Source organism: Carcharhinus amblyrhynchos, chromosome 2, assembly GCF_965287045.1.
Source record: "Carcharhinus amblyrhynchos chromosome 2, sCarAmb.v2.hapA, whole genome shotgun sequence".
Classification (NCBI taxonomy): Eukaryota; Metazoa; Chordata; class Chondrichthyes; order Carcharhiniformes; family Carcharhinidae; genus Carcharhinus; species Carcharhinus amblyrhynchos.
In genome coordinates, this window is record NC_137325.1 from 73,526,606 (window position 1) to 73,542,150 (window position 15,545).

At 40.8% G+C, this 15,545-nt stretch overlaps 1 protein-coding gene across 1 annotated transcript in view; it reads right to left on the minus strand.

Moving 5' to 3' along the window:
- The window catches only part of c2h7orf78 (chromosome 2 C7orf78 homolog), a 28,394-nt gene extending 13,190 nt beyond the window's left edge, over positions 1-15,204 (minus strand). Inside the window, exon 1 of the mRNA XM_080216586.1 lies at positions 15,091-15,204. The gene's annotated coding sequence lies outside the window, so the exon portion shown is untranslated. The remainder of the gene's footprint in view (positions 1-15,090) is intronic.
- Between the last annotated feature and the right edge of the window lie 341 nt (positions 15,205-15,545).

A 15,545-nucleotide genomic window follows, 5' to 3' on the forward strand; every position in this document is an offset into this window, starting at 1 on the left:
CATTGTAATGGAGCTCACCAACAATAGCGAGAGTGAGAAATTCCTTTGTCTTCAAGAGAATGGCAATGCCACCTTCAAATTCTGAAAGCTCTTAAAGCAAAAGCCACATGTTGGATATTGTGGTATTGGCGCTAGAAAGAAGGGAGGAGTAAAAACTAACAGAGCTTTATTTATAAGGGGTGTTGACTATAGGCTGTTTCTTCACTCTGGCAGTTTCCTGTGTTAGTGACCTGAGATGTAATTTCTGGTAGCGACATGTATATATTAATACACAGTGCTTACTGCAGCTACTAATACTCAATATAAATATATAACATTTCCTCTCCCCTTAAATTGAACATGTCCAACAATTTTCAATAGTTTAACATGAACAATAATTAAATAACAATAATCAGTTAGGCAGATGGTTTTGAAGTTACCGCTCTTGGAATGGTGGGCGGTGAATCTCTGGTGTCTTCTTCTTTGCACCAGTTATAGCCTTCTTGTATTTTCACATTTGTATGAACATTATAAGTGGTTGTTTTGACCAGTGTTGATTTTGTTATTTGAGGTTGACTGTGTGCTTGGTCTGAAGGGGAATTGTTGATTGCCAGAACAGTGTCCAAGGCTGTCAGGATTTCAGGAAGGTTCAGGTCAGGACTTTGTACAGTTGAATCTGAATTATCAGCAGCTTCCATCTCCAGCAGATCAGTTGTCCCCACCAACAGCTGGTCCACATGCCTCCTCCAGATGACAGTATCTCCGGATTGGACGGTATATGAGACAGGTCCAGTCTGTGCAAGGATCATCATAGAACCCCCACCGTGCAGAAGGAGGCCATTCAGCCCATTGAGTCTGCACTGATAACAATCCCACCCAGGCCCATTACTCATAACTCCACATACTTACCCCACTAATCCCTCTTACCTACGTATCCCAGGACATTAAACGGCAATTTAGCATGGCCAATCAACCTAAGCTGCACATCTTTGGACTGGAGGAGGAACCCGGAGCACCCAGAGGAAACCCACACAGATGCAGGGAGAATGTACAAACTCCACATAGACAGTGACCTAAGCTGGGAATCGAACCCAGGTCCCTGGAGCCTTGAGGCAGTAGTACTATCTACTGTGCCATGCTGGTCCCACTGTGCCAATCGTGGCAGGAAACCGATTCTTTCCTGTGGAGTAATGCCTAGCCAGCGCTCCTTTTACCTTGGTGGAAGACACACTGTTCTGTTTTGCCTTCCCACCATTTTATCTGTCCTTGTTGTTTCTGTTGAATGATTTCTTTCATTTTTGAAGATTTCAACAAGTCAAATGCCAAACATAGTTATTTCTTCATCATTAATAATGCAATGTCATCAGGTTGACTTCGACCCGGTTCAGTCCAATCTTTTCTAACCATATTCAACCCATCAATGTTGAATAATTGCCCTTTACTATATGTAAAGACAAATCTGCTGTTTGCCTGTTAAGTTGCACAGCTATTCCAATGTCACTTTTGCTTCCGTATGTCTTCAACACTATTCTTGAAGCTTTCAAAGGAATACGTCTGAGGTTTTCCTTTCATACAGCCTCTAGCACCAGTGAAAGTGCTGCCCCAGCATTGACTTCCATCCATCAGTATCTATTTGTAGTAATAGCGCACACACTCAATGATCATTCATTTTCAGACTGTGAGTTGCTTTGTTTCTCATGACCCTTTTGCACATGAACACAACATGGTTTCAAACAACAGATGCACTACTATATATGGGCCCAGAGGAATTTCACTTTCAATCATTGTCGTTGTTAAATTATTTACTAATGAGAGGAATCCTCAAGAACTCATTCCACAGACAGGCGTCAGGAGACACAGGTATTTATGCAGGTCTTACTTGCTCCACACTCCAAACTACAAGTGCCCTCTCAGGGCAGTTCCTGGGCAGATCACTCTACACTGAGAGTCACCTGACCCATTCCCTTAAAGGGGCTATGCCCCAACATATATAATAGGCACGGACCACTAAGGTATGGTGACAAGCAAGTCTTCGAGCTGATGATGGTTATCAGTAAGCAGCCTTTCTCTCTTGTTATGAAATTGTTAGTGGTTTCAAAATCATTAGTTTAGGTACCACTATCGTTTTGCAGTTTGAATTAATATGTTCTTAACATCTTCTGCTAAAATTGATGGAAGCCATTTTTATAAAATCTAAGCCAATATTATTGAAAGCCAGCCACATTAGTTAAGAACATAAGAACTAGGAGCAGAAGTACGCCATCTGGCCCCTCAAGCCTGCTCCGCCATTCAATAAGATCATGGCTGATCATTTTGTGGACTTAGCTCTACTTACCTGCCCACTCACCATAACCCTTAATTCTTTTACTGTTCAAAAATTTATCTATCCTTGCCTTAAAAACATTCAATAAAGTTAACCTCAACTGCTTCACTGGGCAGTGAATTCCACAGATTCACAACCCTTTGTATGAAGAAGTTCCTCCTTAACTCAGTCCTAAATCTGCTTCCGCTTATTTTGAGGCTATGCCCCCTTGGTTTAGTTTCACACTTCTGTGGAAACAATTTCCCTGCTTCTATCTTATCTATTCCCTCCATAATTTTATATGTTTCTATAAGATCTCCCCTCATTCTTCTGAATTTCAATGAGTGTAGCTCCAGTTTACTCAATCTCTCCTCATAAGCCAACCCTCTCAACTCCAGAATCAACCTAGTGAATCCCCTCTGCACCCTCTCCAGTGCCAATATACCCTTTCTCAAGTAAGGAGACCAAAACTGTACACAGTACTCCAGGTGTGGCCTCACCAGCACCTTATACTGCTGCAACATAATCTCGCTGTTTTTAAACTCCACCACTCTAGCAAAGAAGGACAAAATTCCATTTGCCTTCTAAATTACCTGCTGCACCTGCAAACCAACTCCTTGAGATTCCTGCACAAGGACACCCAGGTCCCTCTGCACAGCAGCATGCTGCAATTTTTTACCATTTAAATAATAGCCCATTTTGCTGTTATGCCTACCAAAATGGATGACCTCACATTTACGAATGTTGCACTCCATCTGCCTGACCCTCGCTCACTCACTTAGACTATCTATATCCCTTTGCAGACTTTCAGCGTCCTCTGCACACTTTGCTCTGCCACCCATTTTAGTGTCATCTGCAAATTTTGACACACTACACTTGGTCCCCAATTCAAAATCATCTAAGTTAATTGTAAACAATTGCGGCCCCAACGCCAATCCCTGAATCACACCACTAGTCATTGATCGCCAACCAGAAAAATACTCATTTACCCCCACACTTTGTTTTCTGTTAGTTAACCAATCCTTTAACCATGTTAATACATTACCCGTAACACCATGCACTTTTATCTGACATAGCAGTCTTTCATGTGGCACCTTGTCAAATGCCTTCTGGAAATCCAGATACACCACAATCACAGATTCCCCGTTGTCCACTACACATGTAATGTTCTCAAAGAATTCCTCCAAATTAGTCAAACATGACCTTCCCTTCATGAACCATAGTAAGTAAACAGTCTTTAATTGTGAGACAATTAAAGAATAAGTAATTCATCGACAGATATGTTAGAAATTTTGGAAACGTAATTTGGAACACAAATCTTTATAATCTTTGTAATTATAAACAGATTATTGACACTTGATTACAAATACAGATTCTTAATGTGCTGTTGGAATAAAACTATTGTGTGCTTGTCAGGGCACATAATAAAGAGATAACATGAATGTTATTCTTGACTCGGAGAACTGAATCAGCCCTTCCCTGAAGGGATCTCAAGTCCAAATGACAGACAGCTATGCTGACCAATTATTTGTCCACACTCAAGGTAAGAGATAAGATAAGAGATGACATGCATAATTAGCTAAAACCAATGGGCTAATTTGTATTTCATTATTGACAAGTTATGGACCAATTGGCTAAGGTTTACTTTCAATTTGTGAGGTATGAAAAAGCGGTCTTGAGAAACTTTTTTGGGTAAGGACAGGTAGGGGTGCACACACACACAAAGATGAAAAGAGAGATGTAAAGAGAAAGATGAAGAGAAGGAGAGATATTTTTATGAGAGGCAAGAAGAGTGATGTTCATGGAGAACTGTTTTTGATAATGTCACTTCATGACTTGGTCTGAGAAGGGTGGTGAGAAGTCTGTTTCATTGTTCCTGTTAAATACTGCTAATTGCTGTTAATTGATGTTTTGCTTTTTATCTTACTGACCTGTGTCCTTTTTAATGGTTAATAAACTTTCTGAATTCATTTTTCAAAGTGTTCTTTCTTGCCAAACAGTTAAGACTCCAGAGCCTTATGTGATTTATGATTGGGGGGTGGGTTGGGGGGTTGTGATTTATGATTGGGGGGTGGGTTTGTATTGCAAACAAGTGAACACCATAAATATTACTCAGATAAATAAAAACACAACTTAAATTGGTGGCTGTGGCAGGATTGTGACTAAGATTGAGCACTTTAGTGATGACAAAATAACTTTAAGATGAGGCACAATCTTTCTGTTTTGACTCAATACCAAGTTGAATTGTTTATCTGATAAAGAGTTTGAGCTACCAGGTTCTAAATGCATATTTAAAACAGAATATGCTCGATTCGAGGAAGTGATTGGTTTTATTCCACTGACAGTTAACAGTAAGATATGGAAGTTATCAAAATATCTGAATCTTTTAGTGTATGGAGCGTATTGTTGTGCAGTCAAAAGTGATGCTATTATCCGAGACAAAGAGCAAAGATTCTTTGAGCTCAAGAAAGAATTGGAATAGAAGAAACAACTCCATTCAAAGCAGCTGGAGCACAAGAATCATTTGGCAGAGGAGAAAGGACGTACATCAGTTTTGTTGCAACAGCCGGGTCATGTCATTGCCTCTGTTAATGAGACAATTGTGAAAGAGAAAATGTTTATAAACAGAGACTTGCACAAACTGAGGTGTCTTAAACAGGAATTGCATGACTCATAGGCTGCTTTTAGGACGTGTTTGAAGGAAACAAGAACAGATAGATCATGTTCATTGTGAATCAAGTGTCAGTTAATAGAAGAATTGGTGAGGTGAAGCATGGTCTTTACTGCAATTATTCATGGAATTCATGCAGCCCCAGGTTGTTCATTAGACCCTAAAATTTGTATGCAATGTGCTCAGCTAGTCACTGAGTTTGATCATTCACATTCAGTGTTTATGCTTTCACTCCCTTTAGTAAGAAAACCAGATAAAAGACAGATTGCAACAATCAGCAAGAAATTCGTTACAGATCCTGATGGACAGGCTATAAGGCAGGAAGAGAAATCAACACCACATTTTTGTATCATGATACGGTCTTATGTCAAGAACCTGGGAAAAATTGGTAATGGGGATGATCCCTCAGCTGTGAATAGGAGGTGATTAGATTTTAAACAGTATCCTTCAGTCACACATTTCTCCCTCTTTCCTCTGAGAAAACATCAGTTTCTGAGTCAGTACTATCTGGAGATGTCTGTGAAATGCTTAGTGAGAAAGAATAATGTTCCTCTTTCTCTTTGGACAAACTTATATTAGGGAGTTAGAAACAGTCAAAGGCCTTCACTCTGAGGTAAATAGAAAATAGGAATAGATTAAGTGGGGTGAATCTGGATTGGAAGATTTCGAAGGACTTGGAGAAATACTGGATAAGCTGCAAAAGAACCTGTTTGCCGTTATGTTTGAATGATATTGCTGAGTCAGTTAAAGTTAAAATGTAACTAACATGTTTACAGTTTTCTCTTTGGGCTAATACTAGTAAGAGTTTTATTTGTTATGTTTAGTTCCCTAGGATGTATTTATAGAAATTAAAATTGCAGTGCAGAAAGAGGCCATTTGGCCCATTAAGACTGCACCAACAACAATCCCACCCAGGGCTCTATCCAAGTATTTACCCTGCTAATCTCCCTGACACTAAGGGGAAATTTAGCATGGCCACTGCGCCTAACCTGCACAATGTAGTATTGTATGGTGTTTACAACGTTGTTAAAGAATGTCATGTAGGGCACCATCAGATCCCCTCAATGGCATGTCCAATGCTGAGTCTCAGCCTTCATTGAGAGGACTAGTAGACCTAATGACTCGGAAACAAGGGTCATGAGGTTAAACTCTATCCAGGCTCCCACTCCTTGCATTAGCTGAACTGTTGGATTTCACCCTCCCCACTTCCCAACACCCACGTCACCATCTGAATGTGAATGTCCAGGTGCAACAAGGAAACCCAAGACCCTCCTGAATGAGACTTCAGTGGTTCCATGCAGATGGGCAGGAGGGTTAGAACTGCTCTCATCATGACACAGTTTCAAGAGGTTCAGAAGTAGGGAGGACACTTCATCATAGAATATAGAATCCCTACACTGCAGAAAGAGGCCATTTGGCCCATCAAGCCTGCATCAACACTAATCCCACCCAGGTCCTATCCCTGTAACCCCAAGTATTTACCCAGCTGATCTCCTTGACACTAAGGGAACATTTAGCATGGCCAGTCAACCTAACCTGCACATCTTTGGACTGTGAGAAGAAACCAAAGCACCCGGAGGAAACCCACCCAGACACAGAGAGAATGTGATTCCCCACAGTCACTCAAGGCTGGAATTGAACCCAGGTCCCTGGAGTTGCGAAGCAGCAGTGCTAACCACTGTGCCATTTGGGTGTCCCTTCTAGATGTGGCCTATCCTATGTGCCTGGGGAGTTCAGTGGTTCACAAAAGTGAGTCTTAATACATAGCAAGATCAAATATATACAAATGCCTAACATTACCTGTGCTCACACTGTGTGACTATGATTTCTTAGCCCACCTTATCCCACCACTACACCCAAGTGTTTCCCTCGGATCCAGATCTGAGGTTGAGGCAGCCTGTTGTCTACTGCCTGAGATGACCTGAGTGGGTGACCTCTGGAGGGCCAGGACCTGGACCTGGCGGGTAGCACAGGTGTGCTGGAGATGCCTTGGTCTGCGGAAGGGTTGAGTCAGATGGACTGGACAATCCCAGGGTCTCCTGTCCACCTACGGGTTAATGGTTGACCTCCTCTCCTCCAGAGCATAAGAACATAAGAAATAGGAGCAGGAGTAGGCCATCTAGCCCTTCGAGCCTGCCCCACCATTCAATAAGATCATGGCTGATCTGTCGTGGCTCAGTTCCACTTTCCCACCCTCTCCCCATAACCCTTAATCCCCTCTCCTATCAAAAACCCATCAACCCGCGTCTTAAAAATACCCAGCGAGGCAGCCTCCACCACTTCAACAGGGAGAGAATTCCAGAGATTCACCACCCTTTGAGTGAAGAAGTTCCTCCTCAACTCCGTTCTAAACCGCCCCCCCTTTATCTTGAGGCTGTGCCCCCTAGTCCTACTGTCTTTTTTGAGCGGGAAGAGTCTCTCCACCTCTATCCTATCCATCCCATTCATCATCTTATACATCTCAATGAGATCTCCCCTCATTCTTCTAAACTCTAACGAGTACAAGCCTAGTTTATTCAGCCTCTCCTCATAGCTCAACCTCCAATATTCTTGTCCGGGCACCTTCTGTGAACCTAAGAGCTGGCTTTCTTGCTGCTATCCTTTTGGCTGGACTGTGAGTGAGTGCTGTGGAGTCATTTAAATGCAGATTGAATACTCAAGTGAACCCAGGGCGTCCGATTCAGACACATTGCGCTATGAACACAGTTTTATTCCTGTTCAAAAAAAGATTTTTCCAAGTGTCTAATAATTCCAGTCTAGATTGTGACAGTGGGGCAGGCAGGATTCATTCCAGTTTTATGCCAAAAGTGGCACAGCCTAATTTTAGGAAGATTGCGCTGTTGAAATGGAATGCTTTAAAGTTTATTTATTAGTGTCAGAAGTAGGTTTACATTAATACTGCAATGAAGTTACTGTGAAAATCTCCTAGTCGCCACACTCCAGTACCTGTTTGGGTACACTGAGGGAGAATGTAGCATGGTCATTGCACCTCACCAGCATGTCTTTCGGACTGTGGGAGGAAACCAGAGCACCTAGAGATAACCCATGCAGGGGTGGGGAGAACGTGCAGCCTCCTCACATGACCCAAGCCAGGAATCAAACCCAGGTCCCTGGTGCTGTGAGGCAGCAGTGTTAACTACTGTGCCACCATGCAGCCTATACTTTCCCCGGGTAGTGGCGAAAGTAAGGGGAGATTTCTTGATAATAAACAAAGTTTTGCAATCTTGAATTGTCCCAAGACATGGCCTAAATTCTGCACAATCTAAACTGAGCAGTGTAATAATGTGTTTCTCCTTTTCATATGAATGGCGCTTGGCAAACATTGTCACATACAGTATATATTAGAGCTAATGGCCAGTCAGAAGCCTCTGCATTTAGAATAGTGAAGGCAGCCTGTCCCACTCTGCTTTTTGGGCATGGCTGATTACAGGCACTTATCCAACCCACCCTGAAACTGACAAAATATTTGCTAGAGTGCTTCACCAGCTCTATCCTGAATTAGGTGGCCTCTTTTTAGAATGATATGGCCCTGCAAAGGTCCTGCTTTACACCCTCTCTCCTCCAGCCAGCACACCCAACTAAGGAATTTCAATGTCAGCACAGCACTATTCCTTATATAACATCTAACCAGGCAGTAAAGAGTTTCTACCAGCAGAGGGTGACATTTAACAATATACAATGACACACACTGAACAACAGCACCACCTGCTGTGATCCCACCTTTACTCTTCAAAGGGAACCCGAAGATACAAAAAGCATAGAAACATCTCTCAGTTGGAAAGGGACAGGCAGGGAGCGATTTAAAAGGCATTTAATGGTTGCAAGCAGAGCAAAGGAAATTGGCTGCTATGAGAAAAATCATGCCCAGAAAATGATTCTGACAGAGATGTGAATGTTCCCACTGTTAACCCAGGAGAGTATTCTGGTTATGGAGCCCTGTTTACTTGCTTGACTTTTTGGCATATATCTTCCAATTGGCAATTTGCAGCCCAAAAACTAAGTTGGCTTGATAAACAAACCTACACTGAAAAAAAGGAAAAGTAGACAAAAAACAAAGTTTGAAACTTTATGGGAAATTTGGGAAAAATGTTCCAGTAGACATGTTGTAGCATGGGAATAAGAATTAGTTTGTGGATGTGACTAATACTTCTGGATGATGGAAATGAAACAGTTCTAAAGTATTGTCTAGTTTAGCACAATGCCTGTTAACTACCTTACTGTTGGGGTGGTTTGGTAGTACAGTGATGAGCTCTGCTGTTTCACAGTGCCAAAGACGCAGGTTCGATTCCCAGCTTGGTTCACTGTCTGTGTGAAGTTTACATGTTCCATCTGTGTCTGTGTGGATTTCCTCAGGGTACTCTGGTTTCCTCCCACATTCTGAAAGATGTTCTGGTTAGATGCAGTGATCTGAACAGATGCCAGACTATGGCGACTAGGGGAATTTCACAGTAACTTCATTGCAATGTTAATGTAAACCTTACTTGTGACTAATAAATAAACTTAAAGTAATTGCTTTATGTGGGAAAAACAGATTGCAGAGGAAAGTGGGAATTTCTGAATGAAAAAAGACCATCCTAATAGTCACATGACAATTATAGGAACAGAAGTAGACTATTTAGCAATCCCAAACTGCTCTGCCTTTCTGATGGCTGACCTGTATCTTAAATCATCCACTGAAATGGCTCCATATCCTTTTATAACCCTTTCCAGCAAAAAATATAAATCTCAAAATTTATTATAATGCCAATATATTGACTTCATAACAATCAATTTCAATCAATTTGCCTACAATCAATGCAGAACAGGGAGGCCATTTAGCTCCTCAAACCTGATCTGCTGTTCAACTAGGTCATGGCTGATTTTCTACCTCAATGCCATTTTCCCATGTTATCCCAATATCCCTTGATGCCTTTATTGGCCAGAAATTCTATTGTCCTGCCACCACTGAAATCAGAGCAGTTGAGGGTCAGACCATGGAAAGGTCTGTTGACCTCAGGCGGGATTTTACAGTTTTGGGATGAACCAGGTCATAGATTTCTAAATAATGGATGGGAATTTATCGATCTCTATCTTGAACATACTCCATGATTGATCTTCCACAGCACTCTGGGGTAAAGAATTGTAAAGATTCACCACTCACTAAGTGAAGAAATTGCTCTTTATTTCAGTCTTAAATGGCCTACCCTTGATTCTGAGTTTGTGTCTCTTAGTTCAAGACATCCTCCTTGTATCTATCCTGTTGAACCCTGCAAGAATTTTATGTCTCAATTAGATCACCTCTTATTTTTCTAAACTCTAGAGAATACAGATTGCATCTCCTCAATCTCTCCTCGTAGGGCAATCCTGCCATTCCAGGAATTAGTCTGGTGAACCCTCACTACACTCCCTCCAAGACAAGTATAACCTTCCTAAAGTAAGGGGACCAAAACTATTCATAATACCTCTAGGTGTGGTCTGACCAAGACTAATTATAATTGCAGCAAGACATATGTACTCCTGCATTCAAATTCTCTTGCAGTAAGAGTCAACATACCATTTTACTTCCTAATTGCCTACTGCAGCCTCAAGTTAACTTTCAGTGACAAATAAACAAGGACACCCACGTTCACTTGAACATCAACACTTCTCAGACTCATCATTTAAGAAATTCTGTGTTTCCTTCCAAAGCAGTAACTTCACAATTTTCTGCACTATAATCCATTTGCCATGTTCTTACCCACTCACTCAGCCTGTCTAAATCCCTTTTAAACCTCTTGCTATCCTTTTTAATACTTACATTCCCACCCAATTTTGTGCCATTAACAAACTTTTAAATATTACAATTGGTCCACATATGCAAATCATTGATATAAATTGTGAATAGCTGGGACATGGATCTTTGCAATACCCTACTAGTCACAGCCTGCCATTTTGAAAATGACCCATTCACACTTAATCTGTTTTCTGTCCATTAACCGATTCTCAATCCAGACCAGTATATTACCCCCTATATCATGTGCTCTAATTTTGCTTACTATCTTGTCTGGAAGCTTATCTTCTGAAAATCCAAATACATCATACCCTCTGGTTCCCCTTTATCTAATACAAACTTAACTCTAGTGGTGGAAAGCTCCAAAGTTTCTTGCTCCTCCCAAACATGCCATGTTCTAAGTTACTCGTGCATAGATAATTTTAATGTTAAATCTTGATGTAACAAATGTTACCAGAAACTGTGACAATTGTGTAAGGGTGTGGTAAGGAAGATACAGATGATTTATTAATAATTCTTGCTTTCAAATCCCTCCATGGCCTCACACCTCACTATCTCTGTAATCTTCTCTCATTCTACAAATCTTTGAGATCTGGGCATAGGACAATCACCCAGCCCAATTTCAATTGCTAGACCATGCTTTCAGCTGCTGAGACCTTAAACTCTTTCGTTACTATACCCCCAACCACCATTCTGTTTCCATGGACGGTATTTTATGACATCGCTCAGGTGAGGCCAACAGAGAATTCAGTTTTGTGAGCCGTGCCTGCCCTGAAATCAGGGTGGGTGTGGCAGTAAAACTTCAGCCCATATCTCTCTCTCCTTCCTGAGGTATTCCTTAGAATCTGTCATTTTGATTAAGCATCTATCCTAATACTTCCTTAAGTGACTCTATGTCAAATTTTATTTGGAAGTTTTGCTACGAATTGCCCAGGAATATTTACTACTTCGAAGATGCTATGTAATTACAAGTTGTTGTAGCATTCAGAAAGCTTTCACCCCAAAACTGTTAATAGTGTGATGATTGATGCATAATTTTAAGTAGAATTTTTGTTTACACATAGTTTTTGTGTGTATAAAGGGGTTAGCAATGATTCTGGAAGGAAAGAAACACAAACTGGATAGTTGCTTCACAACAGCAGTCAAGTGACGCAGAGACGCAGAAAAGGATCAGAAAGAGTTCAGTGCATGAAGACGGGGATTTTTCACTTCTCTGAAGTACAAAGCTAATGAAGTAGTTTACTGAACAGTCAATTAAAGGGCTCAGTAATACGATCAGTTTAGCAGTGTACTACTGAAACGATGTCCAGGATTTTCTGGTCTTGCCCATCTCCGGAATCATTGCAGGGGCGGGATGGAACATTTGATGTACTAACCAAAGGTTCATTGTGTTTGCAGCAGAATTTCTGGTCCCAAGTGAATTTAAAGTGTAGCTATTTCTGAGTGTCTTGAAGAGAGATGCAAGTTGTGTGAGAAGCATCAACTGAATGCTCAGGAGTTCACTGGAATAAAACCATTGGCATATGTGGCAGTCCCAAGTAAGGAGCCTTTGTACCAAGTTAGTGGTGACTCTTCACTTGATAGTGTGTCTGTAAAGATACTGCTAGGTAAAAAAAAATTGGAAAATCAAATAATCTTCTTGTGTTTGTATTGAGAACATTCCAAACTTTTCGTCAGGTGCAATATAGTTCTTTTTTTCTTGTTTCAGTAAATATTTTATTTTTTGTGTTAGAAGTTTGTCAGCAGACCCCTGTGAATTTGTTCAGTAATTTTTCTTCATGGTTTCTATATAATAAAAATTAGGATCTTTCAAGCCACGTTTCACTCTGGGATCTGACTGGTCCAGTAATAAAATCTTCTAGACTGTAACAATAGATTATTGATTTATTTGGCAGTGTGAGGGACTACTGTAGGAAAACATTTTCAAATAATTAAAAGCAGCAAGTGGTAACTTTGAGAATACATTTAAAAGCAAATGGAACAAATGGAATAGATGCGGAACCACTGTTAGATTTGGAGTGTACATACTCCAGTCCAGGAATTTCATTCTTTTATTCATCAAATGATTGCTGCAATGTACCAGCCTGTCTCTCATAGTTTGAGTGGCTGACAAGCTGCAGTAGCTCCATAACTAATTCACTGAAGTTCCATAAAATCACCCAGGGTGAAGAAAAAATGCGTAGCAACTCCTTTTCAATGTGCATTATTGTCTCTCTGCACAATTTTCAAGAAGCCCTGATCTCTATGCTAAAAATCCCCGGGTGTGAAATTGGTCTTTGGTGGTAGCACAACACAAGAGATAGTCATTTTACTTTGATGCGAGTCTCTTTTCCATAATGTTAAAGGAATTGAAAGTCTGACAGATTTGATTTGTCGTGTAGCATTTTCCCATTTTAAAAATAAAGCTAGCATTATGGTTTTCTGCCCGTTTATCAATTCTCAATTTACACTAATGCATTACCCCGAATCCCATGTGCTCCAACTTACCTCCCGTGTGGGAACTTATCAAAAGCCTTCTGAAAATCCAAATACCACATTCACTGGCTCTCCTTTATCAAAGCTACAAGTAACATCTCCAAAAAACACCAACAGCTTTGTCAGGCATTAAATTATTCCATGTTAACTCAACCCAATCATATTATTTTCTAAGTTATTTTCAGTTATCACATTCTTTATAATAGATTTGAACATTTTCCCTGCTGCTAATGTCAAACTAACAGGTCTGTAATTCTCCTTTTTCTATCTCTCTCCCTTCTTAGATATGGGGTTCCATCTGCAGGAACCATTCCAGAATTTATAAAATTTTGAAAGATCAACATCAATGCATCCAATATCTCGATAGCCACTTCCTTCAACACTCTGGGATGAAGATCATCAGGTCTAAGGGATTCATCAAACTTTAATCAATTTCTTGAGTGCTACCCCTTTATTATTACTAATTATTTTCAGTTCTTCACTTTCACAAGCCCTCTGATTCCCTACTATTTATGGGAGATTTTCTGTATTTTCCTCCATGAAGACAGAGGAATGTTGGTCGGTCACCTTCCTTGACATCCACAATATGCATTGGCACCAGTGCTCTGAAGTCTGCATGTAGTTTAGGCAAATCAGCAAAATTCTGGGTCACGGGTGGATTTGTGTTGATTCAGGGTTCTGATGCCTGTCCAGTTGGTGTCCTTCTGTGGTTTATCCATGCAGCCTGGGACTGATTCCTTGCTACTGCTTCTGCTGCTGCACTCCTGCTCCAGCATCTGGTCCTCCCTTCCTCTGTGTCACTTCTTCCTCACGTGGGGCCTCCAAGAGAATGGAATGGAATGGAAAAGTGCTATCTCCCTTTATGGTGTGTTGCTCATGCAGGAAGGTTCCTGGCTTTCTCAATCTCCTTGGAACCCAATAGGATTGCACCTCTGCTTGCTCCACAGAGAGGCAACGACAGCAACCTGAAGCACCTCAAGAGCTGGACCATAGGCTCTTACCCATCAGTTCCACCGAGGCCTTCCACTTTACTGAGACAACAACCTCCTCTCCCTTGCCTCAAAAATTCCAACTCACAAAAAAGACAGCTCTGAAATGACTGATGGTGCCAGCTTTCAACGGTTAGGGACCTGTCGGCTTGTTAAATTTAAGGGACAACACAAAATCGCCAGTTTTTGGAAAAGTCCAAATCATATTTCCTTGGACACGCCAGAGGACCACGTAGGCAGAAAGGACAGAACCCTTTGAAAGGGTGAACTCACTGTCTTGGAACAGGTAGAAGCTGAACCACAGGTGGGCCACAGTGAAGAGGCATTGGAGGAGAATGAAATCTCAAGGAGAATAATGAGGAAAAGTGCAACACGCATACAACAATTAGCTAATGTCACAACAAACTCTTATCACAAATATTTCAGCCCAACGGAGTAAACATGTCATGCAATCTTATGAAGAACTACAGATTTAATTATAATTAATTTGTTATATAATTATTTGTTTATTTAAGGGAAATTTGCTAAATGGTATATTACATTACACAAACACTGAAATATGAGAAAATGGATTGTAAAATCAGATTAATCAGTATAACAATGTAAAGTAGGGAAATAGATCTTACCTTCAACAAACCTTCTTCAAACATTTGAAGTGCATTAAACATTAAAATCAACAGTGAGAAACAGCTATATTCATTTTAATTCCCTTCCACGGAATTTCTTCACTATTGTGTATCGAGTAAACTGCTACAAGCACATCGGCAGCTCCCTGAAAGGTCACAACTAAATAACAGCCCTAGCAACAAGCAAGGTAACATGCAGATTCAGAAACCAACCCACAACACTCCATGCCGCTATCCCTGCATCTTCCACATATAACAAACAATGCTAAAGAAAATAATTAACTTTAATTAGTACTGACCGGACAAATTACGATATCAACAGATGTTTGGGCTGAGAACACCAAGGTCAACTCAGTAAACTAAGCAGTAAAGTTGAGAAACTAAAGAATACTCCTTCACTGTGTTGCTAAGGAACAAACCTCCTGCAGTTCCCCGGCTGACTAAAACAGGCATGCGAAAGTTACACTCAGACTCTAAGAGGAAGTGACATTTTCCTAATAATGAGGGACACAGATGATAAGCCACAGGTACCCCCATTTATGTCACATTCTAGAAAAACCTATGCCACATTTTCCAATTATATAAACAGGCTGAAGAGTGTGCTGTTGCCACCAAGTGTGAAAATGTGATTTCTGCCTTTGGGTCAAAGTTGGAATGAAAAATTTGTTAACAGCCACAGCAATAATGGCAAAGGTTTACTGCATTTCTTACACTTAACCTAGTGTTCAAATCCTCGCCTTAGCAATTGAGTTGC